The 15,917-nt window shown below is 36.6% G+C and overlaps 1 long non-coding RNA gene across 1 annotated transcript in view; it reads right to left on the bottom strand.

Moving 5' to 3' along the window:
• Nucleotides 1–15,917, bottom strand: part of LOC116658217 — a 365,338-nt gene that overhangs the window by 281,112 nt on the left and 68,309 nt on the right. Inside the window, exon 2 of the long non-coding RNA XR_004313460.1 lies at nucleotides 8,646–8,743. This is a non-coding gene — a long non-coding RNA (uncharacterized LOC116658217). The remainder of the gene's footprint in view (nucleotides 1–8,645; nucleotides 8,744–15,917) is intronic.

The following is a 15,917-nucleotide window of genomic DNA, read 5'->3' as shown; positions in this document are numbered from 1 at the left end:
TGAAGAAAAGCTTATCTGTACTATTTGAACTTTAGCCACGTTAAGGCATGACTTTGATTAAAAACATATATATTCAAAAATTCACAGCCTCATAAATTAAACCTGATCTGATGATTCAGCTGAACCTTTATCTTAAGTATACAGGGAGAAAAGCATATATATTTTCTGATGTTGGAAAAAATTGCTGTTTCATCTTGAACCTAAAGGAATAAAATTGACTGGACTCTTAATCCTCTTATTTCTCTAGTCTTATTAAGAAATCCAAAGTCAAAGAGTCTTCATAGTCAAAGTTTCTAATTTCACTTCTAATTCAGAAGGGAGAATAAGAAAAGTTTTGACAAAACTTTAAGGAAAAATACTAAGAATTTTCTTTTAGCAAATAAATTTTACTTTTTACCCATAAACATTTTGATGACTCCCATAAACATTTTGATGATTACAGTGGAAACAACCAAAAGTAGTAAAAAAAAAAAAAAAGAAAGAAAGAATTTGTAGGGGTCAAGTGCTAGAAAAACACATCTTGCTTCTTATTGCAAAATATTTGGAAATGAATTGTTGACTTTGTTGAATATGCAGAGCAAACAGACTGTCCACCTCCAGCCTCTGGCTTGTTTGCTATATGGCAGAATTTTGGGGAGAAGAATATGGGAAGTACTAGCGTATGGCATATATAGCTGTGTCATGCCATAAATTCATCAGATCTCTCTCATGAAAAATCTGATAAATATATTTTAACATTTTATCTTCAAAGTTCCAAACATATACAAAACCAGAGAGAACAGTATGATAAAATACATGTACACATCACCCAGCTTTGGCAATTATCAACTCATGGCATGTCTTTTTTTTGTCTATAACGCCCATCCACATCCCCTCCTTCTTATTATGTTAAAGTAAACCTCAGGAAATATATTATTCCATCTTTAAATATTTCAGTGTACATTGCTAAAGGTTATATACTGTTTTTCTTTAAACTCAACCACATTATACTATAACATCAAAAGATTAATAATTTTAATATCCTTAAATATCCGGTTAGTTTTCACATTTTCCTATCCCTCATAATCTCTTTAATAATGTTTGAATTTGGATCCAAATGAAGTCCATATATTACAGTGAGTTAATATGCCTCTTAAGACTTTTTCATGTAAAGGTTCCCCTAAATCTTTTTTCTTTTGCAATTTTTTGTTAAAGAAACTCAGTTATTTGTGGTAGTAGGATGTCTCATAGTTTTGATTTTGCATCCCGACAGTATTATTTAAGCATGTTCCTTTCCTTTAAAACTTCAGTCACAGCTAAATGTTTAAACAGATTCAGGATCAAAAATTTTAACAAGACTAGTTCAGAGGTGGTGCTTCCATCTAGAGAAATACAGTGATTGGTTGTTTTACCTTTTTGTGATGTTAGCAGCCCTTGTAACCATTGCCTAGATCCACTGAAATTCATTATGACATTTTAAAAGGTGTTCTGATCACCAGTTACAGTGTGTGGGTGCATATGTGTGTGCGTGCGTGTGCATGTGTGCGTGTGTGTGTGTGTGTGTGTGTGTGTAGGAATCCCCACCACCAACAAGCAATTCTCCAGATACCAGCTCAGTGTCCTACAACTCCACTCAATTCTGACACTATCTACCTGGAGATAGCATTAGATCTCACAGGTTGAGGGCTCAATCCCACAAGAGTGCTCTTCCCACATATACTTTAGACACCAGTCACAAGCCCAGGTTATTAACTGTGCTTCTCACCAACCAGCCATAAAATGTATATTCCAAGACACCTTCCAACTCAGGATGCCAATGTCAAGTCCAGGTTGTCACGTGTACTTCTGACCAACCGTCTGGCTATAAATCAGAAGTCCCCTCTAGTGTTCAATCAATTTGCTGTTGATTACTCTGAGATTCAGTTGTATAGGAAAGGCAAGAAAATGCTTGGTTTTTCTCCCTAATTTATTAGTTTTCAAAATTATAAGTTCCTTAGTATAGAGGTTCAGAACGCACCTCCCAAAAATGTGCTGTATTTGCATGAGAATCATTTTGAGCTAAAGGCAATTGAGACCCTATGGGTTCAAGAGAAACTTCTGCCCCTTCCTTAACCTCCTAGAAGAATTCAAATTGAGGATTTTTCCCAGAAAAAGATTTATTATGAGAGATAAATTTTATCTAAGTGGCCCCATCTATATGGCAAGGCAAACATCTAATTATCAAACATCTGCTCTTTTTATTGTCCTGTGAATGACCCTCCTGTCCTTGGAAGCCCCAGGCCCCTATTCTATTCCCTAGCTCAGGATGGCTTATATAGCTCATTTTACTTTTCTGTCTCTGAACCTCTTATGTATGTGGAGTTCCCGTACACACAAAATTAAATTTGATTTTCTCCTGCTAATCTTTTAATTTATCCCTTAGACAATCCAGAAGAAACTAGAAGGGTAAGGGAAGTTTTCTTCCTCCCTGATACCAACATCCTCCAAAGGTGGCCAATTAGGATATTCCCCCAGCATCTTTATGAACCCATGGATTTAAACATAATTTATGTTTTGACCCTTTGCAGTTGTTATCCTCATTAAAGCTCAGATTGTCCCATCTTTGGCCACTGGTAGATTTCTCAAGTTTACTCCAAAGTCTTTCTGACCTAACCCATCTCATCTCTTATAACTTTGCTTTCTATTATGACAGAGAGACCTGAAATGAGCAATTTCACCAAGGAGCATTGGTAAGTTTTAATTGTAAATAGTATTAAAAGGCCACAATATTGACATTAGATGGACTCACTGGGGCTGTTCATTATTTCTAGACCTTTCAATGGCAGAGACAGAAGTTTTTTTTTTTAAATTTCTCTAACTTTAATATTGAAATGATACTAGAATTTTTAAAAGTAGCAAAAATACTCCAGAGAATGTATGTATAGCTTTCATTCAGTTCCATCTAATGTTAACATTTTTTATAACCATAATACAATAATTAAAACCAGGAAATTAATACTGGCACAGTATTAAGTAACCTACAGGCCTTATTAGAATTCTCCACTTTTTCAAATTAAATTATTTTTTTCAGTCCAAAATCTAATGCAGAATATCACGTCGCATTTAATTGTCATGTGTCTTTCTCTAATCTGTGACAGTTCTTCAGTCCTTTGAAGACTTTGTTTGATTTTGGTTCTTTATGACCCAGTAAATATTAGATTTTCCGTGTTTGTCTTTTGCTTGTTTGTTTCCTTTGGCCTCAGGCTATTTAGAGGAATTCAAAATAGGGAACTATCTTAATCCTTGCATGTGAAACAATGGCATTGAAACTTCCTGGCAGCAGACATTTCTATAAAGGATAAAGAGTCAAAATTGTTGAGTTCATGGACGAGGCAGAATGTGACACCAACCATTTTTGCCCTCCCAATTTGAGAACAATTTTCCCACCCAAGGTCCCAAGACAGCAGGAGTTCATAGTCCAGGTGCCCTCTGCTGATGAGTGCCCTCCAAAGCTGAAGGGTTTGAATTCATTGTAAGGCACCCTCTGAGCAGAAAAGAGGTGCTGGTGCATTAGGCAGACCTCACAGCTGTGGCTCACATTTCACAGGTTCCCTCCTCTTGCTTTTCTCTATCAAAAACAGGACCTACCCTGCACTAGTCCACCTTCCCAAGGTTGCTTTTTCAAAAGAGTGGACCTAACTTCTCTGTATATTCTTTACTTCTAAAAACCACTGGTTAGAAGAAGAGGTAGGTTAACCAATTTATTTTGCTGGGAAATAGAAAGTTTAGAAATAGTACAAAGGAAAAATTCTGTTATAATTAAATCCTCTGGACCAGTATAAAACTCTCTTTTTTGGAGTACATTCTGAATTCTAAGTCAGTAACTCTCATAGTCTCTTTTCCCAACAAGACAATCACAATGATCTTGAAGAAAATTTTCCATTCACCTGTCTTCTTTCTCTTTTTTCCCCTGACTTCCTTTCAGAAATCAATAATAAGTTAAGGTGGCTTTTCCCAAATTGGATACAAGTATGCCTATGCAGCTGTTTTTTGTTTTTTTTTTTTTTAGATAGGTCATTCTTTAATCATTAAAGCATCAAAATTTGGGACTTCTTCTTATACTTAAATATTTTTGGTGAAAACATTTAAAATTAGAACAACCCTAAATACATTGTTAAGATAAAATATTAGACTCTAAAAATATTTTTTCTCTTCTGCAGCAGCTGGTATCTGACTACAACTACCCACTAACACCACCATTCTTTGCTCTCTTTTCTCTGCCACTGAGAACACTCTAGGATTACTGCAGTAGAAAACTTTGGAAGCACTGTTTATGGTAATATCTTAGGGTGAATGAGAGTGTTGTAATTTTACTTTGTAGCTTGAGACATTTGCAAGACATCTAGAAATCTGAAGACCAAAGAGTTTCCTGAGTGCTTTAGCTTTTGCGTAGTTCTACTTTGGGGGGGATTATATGAGCTTGCATTTTAATTTTTGCACATTGATCTCCAGTAAGATATTTAAAATTAATTTTTAGCTACTTAACTTGAGCATATGCACAATTTTGGACATGTCACACACACACACACATAACACATACAGTCACATACAGAAAATTCTTGAGACAACAGGCCCAAGAGAGTAAATGTGGAAACTCAAGAGCTAGGTCCTCACCCTGCTAAGGACAGGGTTAACTTACAACAAAAACATGGGGTCTACACCACTGGGCCCTACAAGCTTTCCAGCTGTTTTTCTACAGCTTTGATGTCTCTCCCCAGCCAGTAAGCAGCTATGTCCTATCTAGCTTCACTATCTCAAATGTAGCAGCTCACCAGGACATCAACAGACTTTATTTTTCACTCTTCAGCCTACTTTAAAATTCATCCATTGGATAATTCATTCAAGCAGAACACTCTTCTCCCCATTCTAGAAACCACGCATGGTAATATTTTGCTTTGTTTTATTTATTTGCTTATTTTTAAAGTACCCAACATGCTAATTCCTACTGATGTACATATTACCTTGTATCCATTCTAGAATGCCATATTTCTCAAAATGAAAAAAAAAGGTACACCTGCTATACACTGCAGAGAGACAAATCAAAATCTCTAGCATGATGTTGAAAAGTTGGAGGTAGGGGTAGTGACAGATTTTTTTAAGCTATCCTACATTCTCTTGTGCCCAAGAGATCCTGAATCACCCTGGGGTGGAATATCTCGACCCATTCTCCATTTCCATCCCTACTAAGAAACAGAGAATGTAATGAGTAAGATTACTGATGAGTATGTTGCCCATGTAACTCATGTGAAAGCAGAAAATTAAATGTTATAAGTGAAACCTATAAAATATTATTTCAGACACTGATTTTCTGTCAAAAGGGCTTTCTGATATCTCATAATTGCCTGTAAGATACAAATGCCAGGCACTGAGTAGTTGCTCAATAAATATTAGGTGGCTTAATCCTACCCAGAGTTATATACAATTTATTCCTTATAATTAACTGTCAATAAACATGTAAAGCAAAAATAGAAATGCTCTTTGAATAAAATTGGCAAAGTTGGTGTAGTAAAAATCCAAACCAAAAGCTAAAGCATCTTCCGAGAGAAATGATTGACAGTGACTCTGGCCCCCACACAATACAACGTGCTGTACAGCATGGAATAGCAAAGAACTCAAACATATCTCTGAGGCTGTCTGACTGACTGAGAGAGCAGGCTCTGTTCCAGAAAGTAGCCTCCAAGTCATGCAGAAAATCTGGCAAATCTCAAAGTCCACTGTTTGCTTTTATCAACCGTTTTCTCCTTCCCTGGTATCTGGGTGGGCAGCTGGCCCTGGAGCCACAGAGATTAGGACAAAGAAAGTCGAGTGGGAAAATTCTTCTGTTTCTGTGAACCTGCAGAGGTGGACTGTGGAGGGAGGAGTACTTGAATTTAACCCATTTTTGATTCTTGATACAGGTGGTAGAGTCAGAGCTCAACGGGCAAGGGTAGGCTAACGCAGTAGATTCCTGGGAGATCAGGGCCTGGAGTCTGTAAAGGGTTTTCAAGAGAATGACTGGCCCCCTCTTGCTGGTGTTTCTATCCCACTTGAGCTCTATGCTCAAAAAATGATTCATGCCAAGAACCTATCATCTGGTTCTTCAAACTAACTTGATCTGAGAGGAACAATACCAAGGCAGAAAGAGGACCTCATGGATTTTTTTTTTTTCATTTGCTATTGGTGGTTTTGGATGTTTGCTGTCTCTGGCTTTCAACCTTTATTTATTAAATCAATATTGCTTTAAATCCCAGATGGGATTGTCCCCACAGTCTGTGAGGTTGGGGTTAGGTTTACTGATGGCCTTGTGAGTTCCAGTAAGGCCATTACTCTTTCAAAAGGAAAAAGCCAGCTTTATGAATCCATAACTCTGTACATACTTTGGTTTCATAAGTTCTAAAACCCTCACTTTTTTAGCTTCCCCACCTATTGATTCTCCCCCCAAATTCCACTATTGGGACATCATGTTTTTAAGTTTAACGGAGTGTTCTTCATAAAAATATAAGACGCCAGTGAGGAGCAACACTTCCAAATGTTTCAGCCATTTCAATCTGCTTTGCTTTCTAAGAGCTGAAGAGCGGGCTTTGGTCACTTGGAGAAGAGAAGAGAAATGAGATACTCAGCTCTACTGAGGAAGAAGCAGAAGAGGGCAGTCAGAGTGGGGCACAGTCAGCAATGAAAATCTCTCTCTTACAGCCCGACTGGAATGAAAATGTGAATATCTAAGAGGGATGCTATGCCCAAATCTCTAGCATACTAGGTAGGACTTTACCCCTAAGAAAGCAGACCTGGCATTCCTGGGATATATTCTCAAGGTCAAGACAGCAGTGCCATTATGTTTTGTTTTATTTTATTTTTCATTATTGTACATAATGTGTGAGTCCATTAAAACATAGAATAAATTCATAACAACCAGTACTCCTGGAGCTAGCTTCTCCTAGTAAGTTACCTCTTAAGAACAGATCCATATATCCATATCCATCTCCACCCCATGAATTCTTTTAGACCATGAGGGTCCCATTAAAGGGATTACTAACTCAATATATTAAATAGTATCCAGGTGGCTTTACAAAATACCTGACTCTCCACATCTGGCTGTTTGTGTCCTAGGATAATCTGTCTTGTTGATCATTTATCTTGTGTTGTACATTATAACAAATGTGGTATTGTATAATTTTAGATGCCTGTATCATGCTAAATTCTCATAACCTAATTAAAATGCAACACACACACACAGAGTACACACTACAGGCACTTTTAAAAAATATTCCTTGAAATATCATCACCAGGTATAAACAAAGTGAAAACCTGCATATAAGCTGTTTATTATTCTAGACAATGTAAAGATCCAAACCATTCTCATTTCCTCATCCTCACGGTCTCCCATTCAGGCATGTTTTTAAACCCAATGATGGAAACCTTGAACCTAGATATACTGGTTACCGCATTTTCATGGAAGTATCCACACTGCCTACGTGCTTCTCCTTTCCTTCACAAGTCACACAAAAACTTCCCATCATTTCCTCATGGTATTCTTTGCTCAGCTATTCAAGTAAGTAGCATATTCACAGTAATAGAAGAATCCAGCAGAGAATATCCTTCCCAGAGAGTGCTCACTTCTTTGCAAGTCTCAGGCCTAAAACACACGCCTTTCAAATTGCACAATCCTAGGAAAGCGTGCACTTCTCTCTATTTACTCTGGAATCTCCCCCTTATATCTTCTCTGTAGTGCATTTTTCTCTTCATTTTCTTGATCTCTTTTTCACCCTCAGGTGAATTTGTTTGTATTGAACTCCCCCTTTTCTATCTTTTCCCTCTCTCCCTCTTGAAAACAGGTCCATTTTTTTTTTTTTTTGCTGTGGAATATAATTACTAAATAACATACAAATATATAGCCATGTATATTCTAAAGGAACAGCTGCAAAATTGCTAATATTAGGTCTAATTTAGCTACAATAAATTAGCAAATGTGTGGAAGCACAATGATGACAGCATAATTATAACAAAAGTCGATGTGCTGAAGTATATGGATGACAATACATACTAATTTTAGAGAGAAAAGAAGAATCCTACACAAATGAAATGCGTGCGATGAACAGACGGGACTAATAGCTCAGACACACACACTTAATGTGGCCAGTCACTGTAAAAACAAAAAGATAGATGAAGCTGTTCAAAAATTTAGCGCTAACAAGCAATGCAGTCTGAAACCATTAACTGTCAGGGGTAATAACACTCCAAGTGCTGAAGTGCAGTAAAACAGCAGCGCTTTCCTGGGATGGTGGCGGCGGTACCAGTGCACACCTGTGAAGAGGGCGCTAAATCTATCCTTGCATTCATTATAACACAGGGAGGAAAAACAACACTAATAATGTAAAGTATAAACGGAAATAGCAGACAGCAGAGAGTGACATTTGCATGGTCCCAGTCAGCTTGTTAGCTGAAGTGGGTTTTAATTAGCTATTTTCCAGCAAGCAAACGAGCAAATTAGTGGCAGCCATAAACAAGAAGAGACAATCAGGCCCAAAGAAAAGGAAAAATGATCAGGGTGCCTTTGCAGGAGGTGGGGAGGGAAGGGCAAGGAACTACAAAGCTTTTACTGAAAACTTTTCTCAATCACAGAATTAAAGAATGTTGTCTTTTGAACTTACCGTGGGGATTCTCCAGTCCTTCCTTCTTTTACAGGTGAGGAGACTGCAGTCCATAGAAGCTAGCTGACTTGGGCAAGGTTACACCTCCGAATACAGCTCTAAAAAAAATAAAGCAAATAAAAACCAAAGAAGGGGCATCTTCCCAGTCTAGGTTTTCCCAAATTCGGCTTCTGAGACACTATGAATGGAACATAAAGAAGTGTAAAATCGTGTGGAAAATTTGCATGGTAATCAAGGGGTACAACTGGTTATAACTTTAGGTTCAGCTATGCTGAGTTAAAAATCAAAATGAGAAAGAATATAGGAAACAGAATAATGGCAGCTTTCTAAAGCCAAAAAAAGCACCTTTTGGAAAACTATTGTTCTGAACAAATACTAATCACATAGTCAGTGGGTGCTTATCATGTACCAGGCACAGTACTGAGTGCTGAGGCTGTAACTTCTGCTGCCTGCTAGGATGTGCAGACAAGTAAACAGACTTCACAGACAGTGGGATGAGTGGGATGCAAACCCTGGTGTAGCCGGAGACAGTGTGTGGAGCCCACCCAAGATGCTGCCAGCTGAACTAAGGGAGTCACGAGGAACATCTGACAGGAAAGGCTATCAAGCTGGGACCTGAAGGATGCACAGCAGGATGCCATCCTCCTCATAACTCCACGGTAAGTAAGTACTCATGCATTTAAGGTAGTCATCTCTGTAAAAAGAAAATTTTTAAAAATTTGTCTCACTGTACTAGAGGAGAGGACTCCAAAATGCATAAACAAAGAAATGCATCATATAGTTTTTATTCTAAAATTTAATCTGATTCACAATCTGAAATATGCTGCTAAGAAAGCATAAAATGATTGGGAAGCAGGGGAAATCTTGTGGTGAGGAATAATAGAAGTCAGTGGGCTTATTTCCTTACATCATATATTTGCTCGCTATCTTAAGATTTAAATGTATTGAACCATGATACAACCTGAAGGAAATGCAAAGGGAAAGTTTAACAGCCAGGACAAAAGACTGAAGCGACATTACCACAGACACTTGCCACTGCTGTCGACAATAAACTCAAGGACAGTTTAAATGAAAGAGAGTAGGAAACTGGAGGCTGTGTTTATCAGGAGACATCAACACCACAATCAGTATCATTTGCATTTATAGACTCACTATTATGTGAGAAATATTTCATAGGGCAGAAAACTGGTCCTCCATCTTGACTTCACAATCCAAAGAATGACTTCAAATATGAGATAAGACAAAAGGATGGATAAACACAGAAAAATGAAAAGAGTATGTGTCCTCTTTCAACTGCACAGTTAAGTGAGGTGAATACGCAGTGACATTAATTTTTCACTCACCCAACATTTATTGGGCTCATACCATAGGCAAGCATTGGATGAGAGACTGGTTATAGAGACATGAATGACTCTAGTGGTCATTTCAAGCATGTCTATTTCCTTTCCCACAGGTAAGAACTTCAAACAGTGAAAGACAATTATCATATTCTTTGATTCTTCTTTACTTAATGTTAAACAACCATATGTACTACATCTTTTTCCATATAATATTTCCAACTGCCTTCAACCTCCTTTCTCCTCTAGTATTCAGGTTGTTTCTAGACTTTTAGAAACATGGTATTTAGAACAGGATTGTCTGTTAACTGCAGAATTAAATGTAATTATCATCTCCTTTGGTCTAGATACTACTTTATTAATCCAACCTAAAATCACATCTGCATTTTCAGCAGCCACACACAATGTTAACAAATTGTAAGTTTACTATTTACCAATAGCTCTAAAATGCTATAACATAGTGATTATATCACACATTTGGAAGACTCACTTGTAGGATCTTAATCCATCAATGTAAAATTGTTAGACTTTTTTTCAGCTTATTAAAAATTACGTGGACCCTGATTCTGCTCTCTAACATACTCACTACATATCCCCCTACCCCAGTACTACGTCATCTCTAAATTTGTTAAGAAACTTTCTACATTTTGATTCAATTATTTATAAAATTCAGAAAGATAAGGCAAAGTACTTTCACAGGTTATCACTATAAACATCCCTTCGGACATAAACTGATTAACAACAATTATTGAAATGATGAATGAAGAAATGATTCGCTTTTCTTAGGCTCTAGACCTGAATTTTTCATGTCTTAGGTCGTGTTTCCCCAAGAACAAGACCCTAAGACTTGGATTTAAAGAATGGTAGTTTATTTGGGAAGTTTCCTCAGAACGTGCTGGTGGAGGAAAGTGGGAAGGGAAACAGGGAAGGGAAGCGAGGAAGCCAAGACAGGACTCTCTGTGGAGAGATGAGGAAACTAGGGTACAGGGCCATGGACTAACTTTCATCTCTCAGAGATTGAGTGCTGTTGATGGAGGCGTTAACTCCCTGGCCTGTATGTGGGCCAAGCACACTGCTGGGGACCGATAAGTCCGCAGGCAGACAGTGGCAGGTGCTTGCAGTAATGAGCTATCAGAATGCTGAATGCTGAGGGGATATGGACGGGGCAGCAGCATCTGCTACACTGCAGCCCATCCAGTAAGACTGCATCAGACTTCTTTTCAAAAGTCTCCCTCAGATTGAGATACACAGTATCAATCCCATCACCCATACTCCTTCACTCCTTCACATTTTTTGAACATTCTTCATTGCCTAATATCGCAGACACAATGCTTATTGTCTGGTGCTCTCTGACTTGAGAGACCTTGTCCAAAAATGATATACACTTTATAACTTATATTTAATAAGTCAATTTAAACTCTATTGATTTTCACCTAAGTATTTCCTACCAATCTTTTAATAGTTTCTTTATAATACTCAAGAGAACTGACACAGGTTAATCTATCACAAACCTAAAGAATACTTTTTTCTTTGTTTGTTTATTTTTATAAATCATGCATCACCATTATTAAACATTTCTTTTGATCTTTAAGGTTTTTAAGACCACCAAAGCATTTCTATTTCCAGGATTATAGCAGAATAGATATTTCCCCATACCAAACAGACAAACTAGAACTTCTAGAGGAATAAACATAACAAACATCCTTAAAAATGCACAGCTGAATTTAAAGGAAATTTCAGTGATCAGAAGACTTGAATTTGAATAGGATGTGGTGTTAAACTTGGGTTCACACAAATTGGTGACTTGAAAATATCTCCTGTTCCCAACCTGGAAAAACCAAAATCTTCACAAGGCTGTATACCCTTCGGCTGGAGAAAAATTCTCCTGTTAACAAAAAGGGAAAAAAAGAAACTGTTCTGTCCCATCATGGAGTCACTATGATCCCCAAAACCTTAAGGCAGTGAAACTACTTTATATGATACTGTAATGGTAGATAAAGGTCATTATACACTTGTCAAAAACCATGGAATGTACAACACTGAGAGTGAACCCTAATGTAAACGATGGACTTCAGGTGAAAATGATGTGTAGACACAGGTTTACTGTTTGTAACAGATGCAACACTCTTGCGCGGGATTTTGAGGAGGGCTGTGCATGTGCAGGGGCAGTGGGATATAGGAAATCTCTCTACTTTCTATTCAGTTTTGCTGTGAACCTAAAACTGCTCAACTTAACAAAGTCTATTCTAAAAAATAAGGAATAAAGCCACAATCATTAAATACATTGATTTAAAAGGTAAAAACCTACCTATACAAAAAAATTAAGTCTAGATAATTGTGTTGCTTCAATCCATCAAGGAAAGATAAAATTCCAATTTCATAGAAACTGTTCCAAGAAATAGGAAATTTAAGAATAAAGCCATCTTAATTCATTTTATGAAGTTAATCATTCCCTGATACTGAAAACAGAATCAAAGAGAAAAGAAAATTACAGGCTAATTTCACTTTTGAATATAGATGAAAAATCCAGTGTATTAAAAAGTCACCACAACACCATAGCCCAATTGGATTTATACCAAGAATGTAAGAATTCATTAAAATTTGAACATCTATTATCTTTTCCTGTTAAAATAAGAAAAAATAACATCTCAATAGATAAAAGAAAACAAGCCTAATATTCTGAGACCTGTTTTGTGATTAGAAAGTCTTAGCAAACTGAAAATAGAAGAAACATGCATAATCTCATAAACTGTATGTCAAAAAATGCAGTGGACAATATTTTTAAAGGTTAAAATTTAGCAATGAAAATGAGAAACGAAAATCATACCTAGTTCAAATGTTAAAAAATATTTTTTAAATTGCAAAGAAGCAACAAAAATATCATTTTGGCTGACAGATGTTGCTCAGATCACAACCTCAAAAGCAGTTTAACATGCTGGAATTAATAATAGGTCAGCCATGTCATGAGATCAATATAAAAAAAAAAAAAATCACATTTCTATACACCAAACAAGGAACAGAAAATGTAATCAAAGGTCATCAGCAGCCATTCAGCAACCCCAGTACAATAAGTTCTGAGTCGTGGACTTGGGCTCACTTTGCACAGTTATGCATTTTTGTATCCTCTTTAGCTATCTCAGGCTTCCTTTCACTTCCACGTAAGTCTTTGATGGCCTTTTCAGTTAGTTCTTCTAAAAACCGCTTCCTTCTACGCATCCCTTAATGTTACATCATCAACTCCAAACACAAAAACTACCATTTCCTTGCTTTTCTTCTTGCTAACCAAATCTTTCTGTTGCCCTCAGCTATTTTTCAAGTTTCATATGGTATTCTAGCTTTTCTGAAGCTTTTCCGTGTGGTTCCATTCTCTTATATTTGTCCTGGGTCTGTTCTTTCTTTTTATTATTTATTTCTACCTTTTTTGAACTTTGGACTAGCAAGAGAGCTCTTTACTATCTACTTCAATTTCTTTAGGTACCAATCACCATTCTTCTACATTAGAAATACCTGCATAGTTGGCTTTGTATTATTTGAGGGCTTTGCAGAATGTGTGGGTGTTCTCTTTGAGAGTCTCATGCTGTGAATGTGCCCATTTCCCCCACAATAATCCTGCTGCCTGTATCAGTTAGAGTGGTCGAGTTTAGGCTGTGTGGACAATTCCAAAATCACAATGGTTTATGACAAGTTAAATCTCTTGCTCCTGTTACATGTCATTTTTGGGTCAACTATGGCTCAACTTCATGTCATCATTATTCCATATCTCAGGCTGATGGACCTGCCTCTATCTATAACATTGCTTGTCTCAAGGAAAATAAGAAAAGAGACACGTAATTTTTACAGTTCTGTTCTAAAGTGACACATGACTTACTTACGCCAATTTTCTTTGGCCAAGATATTCATGCACATAGCCACCCCTAATTTGAACAGATAGAGTTGCATAATGCCCTGGTAGGAAGGACCATTAGTCATAAAATCTACCACAATCCATCCTCCCAATCACCAAATACTGAGCACAGCACCACTAGATTGGCAGGTTCTTTTATTTTTTCCTTTTAGTACTTCAAAGATATTGTTCCATTGTCTTTTGGCTTCTGTAGCCTCCAGTGATAAGTTAGCTGTCTTTCTTATCTTTGTTCCTTTTTGTCTTTTTCTCTGGCTAATTTATAATTTTCTTTACATTAGTTTTCAGCAATTTTGATGTGAGTTGGTGTGTTTTTTCTTCATTTCTGCTACTTTGAGCACAATGAATTTTTCAATTTATACATTTCTAATTTTTATCATATTTGGAAAAATTTTAGTCATTATTTCTTCAAATATATTTCTCTCCCCCTCCTGCCCTGCTTTCCTTTTTTAACCTCTGGGATACTAATTACACATATGTTAGACTGCCTGAGAGTTTTCCAAAGACTACCAGTGCTCTATTTTTATTTTTTCCTCATTCTTTCCCTGACCCAACTATTTCATTTTGGAAAATTTCTATTGCTGTTTTCAAGGTCACCAATTTTCACCCTGCAAGGTTCGATCTGATATTAATCCAAATCAGTGTACTTTTATTATATGTATTTTATTTTTAATTTTTAGAAGTTTCATTTCAGTCTTTTTATATCTTCTATATCTCTCATCATGTTCATGCCTTCCTCAACCTGCAAATACAGAATGTATTTATAATAGTTATTTTTAACATCTTTGCTAATTTGATCATATCTGCTATTTCTGGATCAAATCTACTTATTGATTTTTTTTTCTGGGTTATGGGTCACATTTTCTTAATTCTTTGTATGCCTTTCAATTTTTTTTTTTTGTATGCTGGACATTATGAATTTTACACTGTTGAGTGGAGGATTTTGTTGTATTCCTTTAAGTGGCATTGACCTCTTTGTCTGGAATGCAATTAGATTAGCTGGTCTTACTTTGTTTCTGTATAGGATTGCTTTGAAATTAGGTTAGGTCCAGAGCAGCCTTTATTCTAGAGATAATTTGACCCCACTACTAAGATAATTTTCTTCTAAGTATCTTACCCAATGCCTAATTTATTATGAAATATCACTACACTGACTGACATACAGAAACTATTCTCAGACCATGATTAGCTTCAAGAATTATTCAGCTGACTTATTTCTAGTGGTTCTTTCTCCAGCTTTGGATAGTTTATTCTCATGCATGAGCAGGTTGGTACTCTGCCAAAGACTCGAGGGGACATCTTTGCAGATCTTCCCAGCTCTGTCTTTGTGGAGCTCCCTTTGCTGCAGTATTCTGACCTTTCTAAACTCCAATCAGTGTCTCTAAAACTCAGTGAGATTCCTTTACTTTATTGGTTTCCTCTGTCCCTGAACAGCAGAGGGGATACAGGTTCTAGGTTGTAAACTGGGGCAACCATATAGCTTATCTTGTAATCAGGGATAATAATCATGTGCTGTCTGTCATGTAATGTCTGATAACAAATGCTTTATATGTTTTGTCTGGTTTCTTAGTTCATTCAGGTGAGAAGGTAAACCTGGTCCCTGTTATCCTCCTCATGGCCATGTGCAGCATTTTCTTACCTTTCACTTAGTAAAAGAATGATTTTAACTATATAGGATATATCATCGTACTTGCGGAGGGGCATTAAGTATTATCCCACGGTATGGGGCTAGCATATGCGAAACATAGTTCATATATGCTGTCCATCTTGAATAATGAACTAATACTTATTAATTAAAGAAATATTTTCAGGCCTCAAAAAACAAGAAACTATATTTGCTTGAGAAAAGATACATAAGGATAGGGAGTTTACACATATCAAACAAAACTTGACTTTTTAAAATACAAAGGCATGTAAACACTTTAGCCATATTTTCATAACTGTCCCTAGGTGAATTTAAAAATGCATTGTTTAAATATATTTCACGACCAAAACTTGCATAATTTTATCATAAAATGTTCTTGAAAAAACTTT

Source organism: Camelus ferus, chromosome 20 (genome assembly GCF_009834535.1).
Source record: "Camelus ferus isolate YT-003-E chromosome 20, BCGSAC_Cfer_1.0, whole genome shotgun sequence".
Lineage (NCBI taxonomy): Eukaryota > Metazoa > Chordata > Mammalia > Artiodactyla > Camelidae > Camelus > Camelus ferus.
This window is presented reverse-complemented; position numbering and strand designations above follow the sequence as displayed.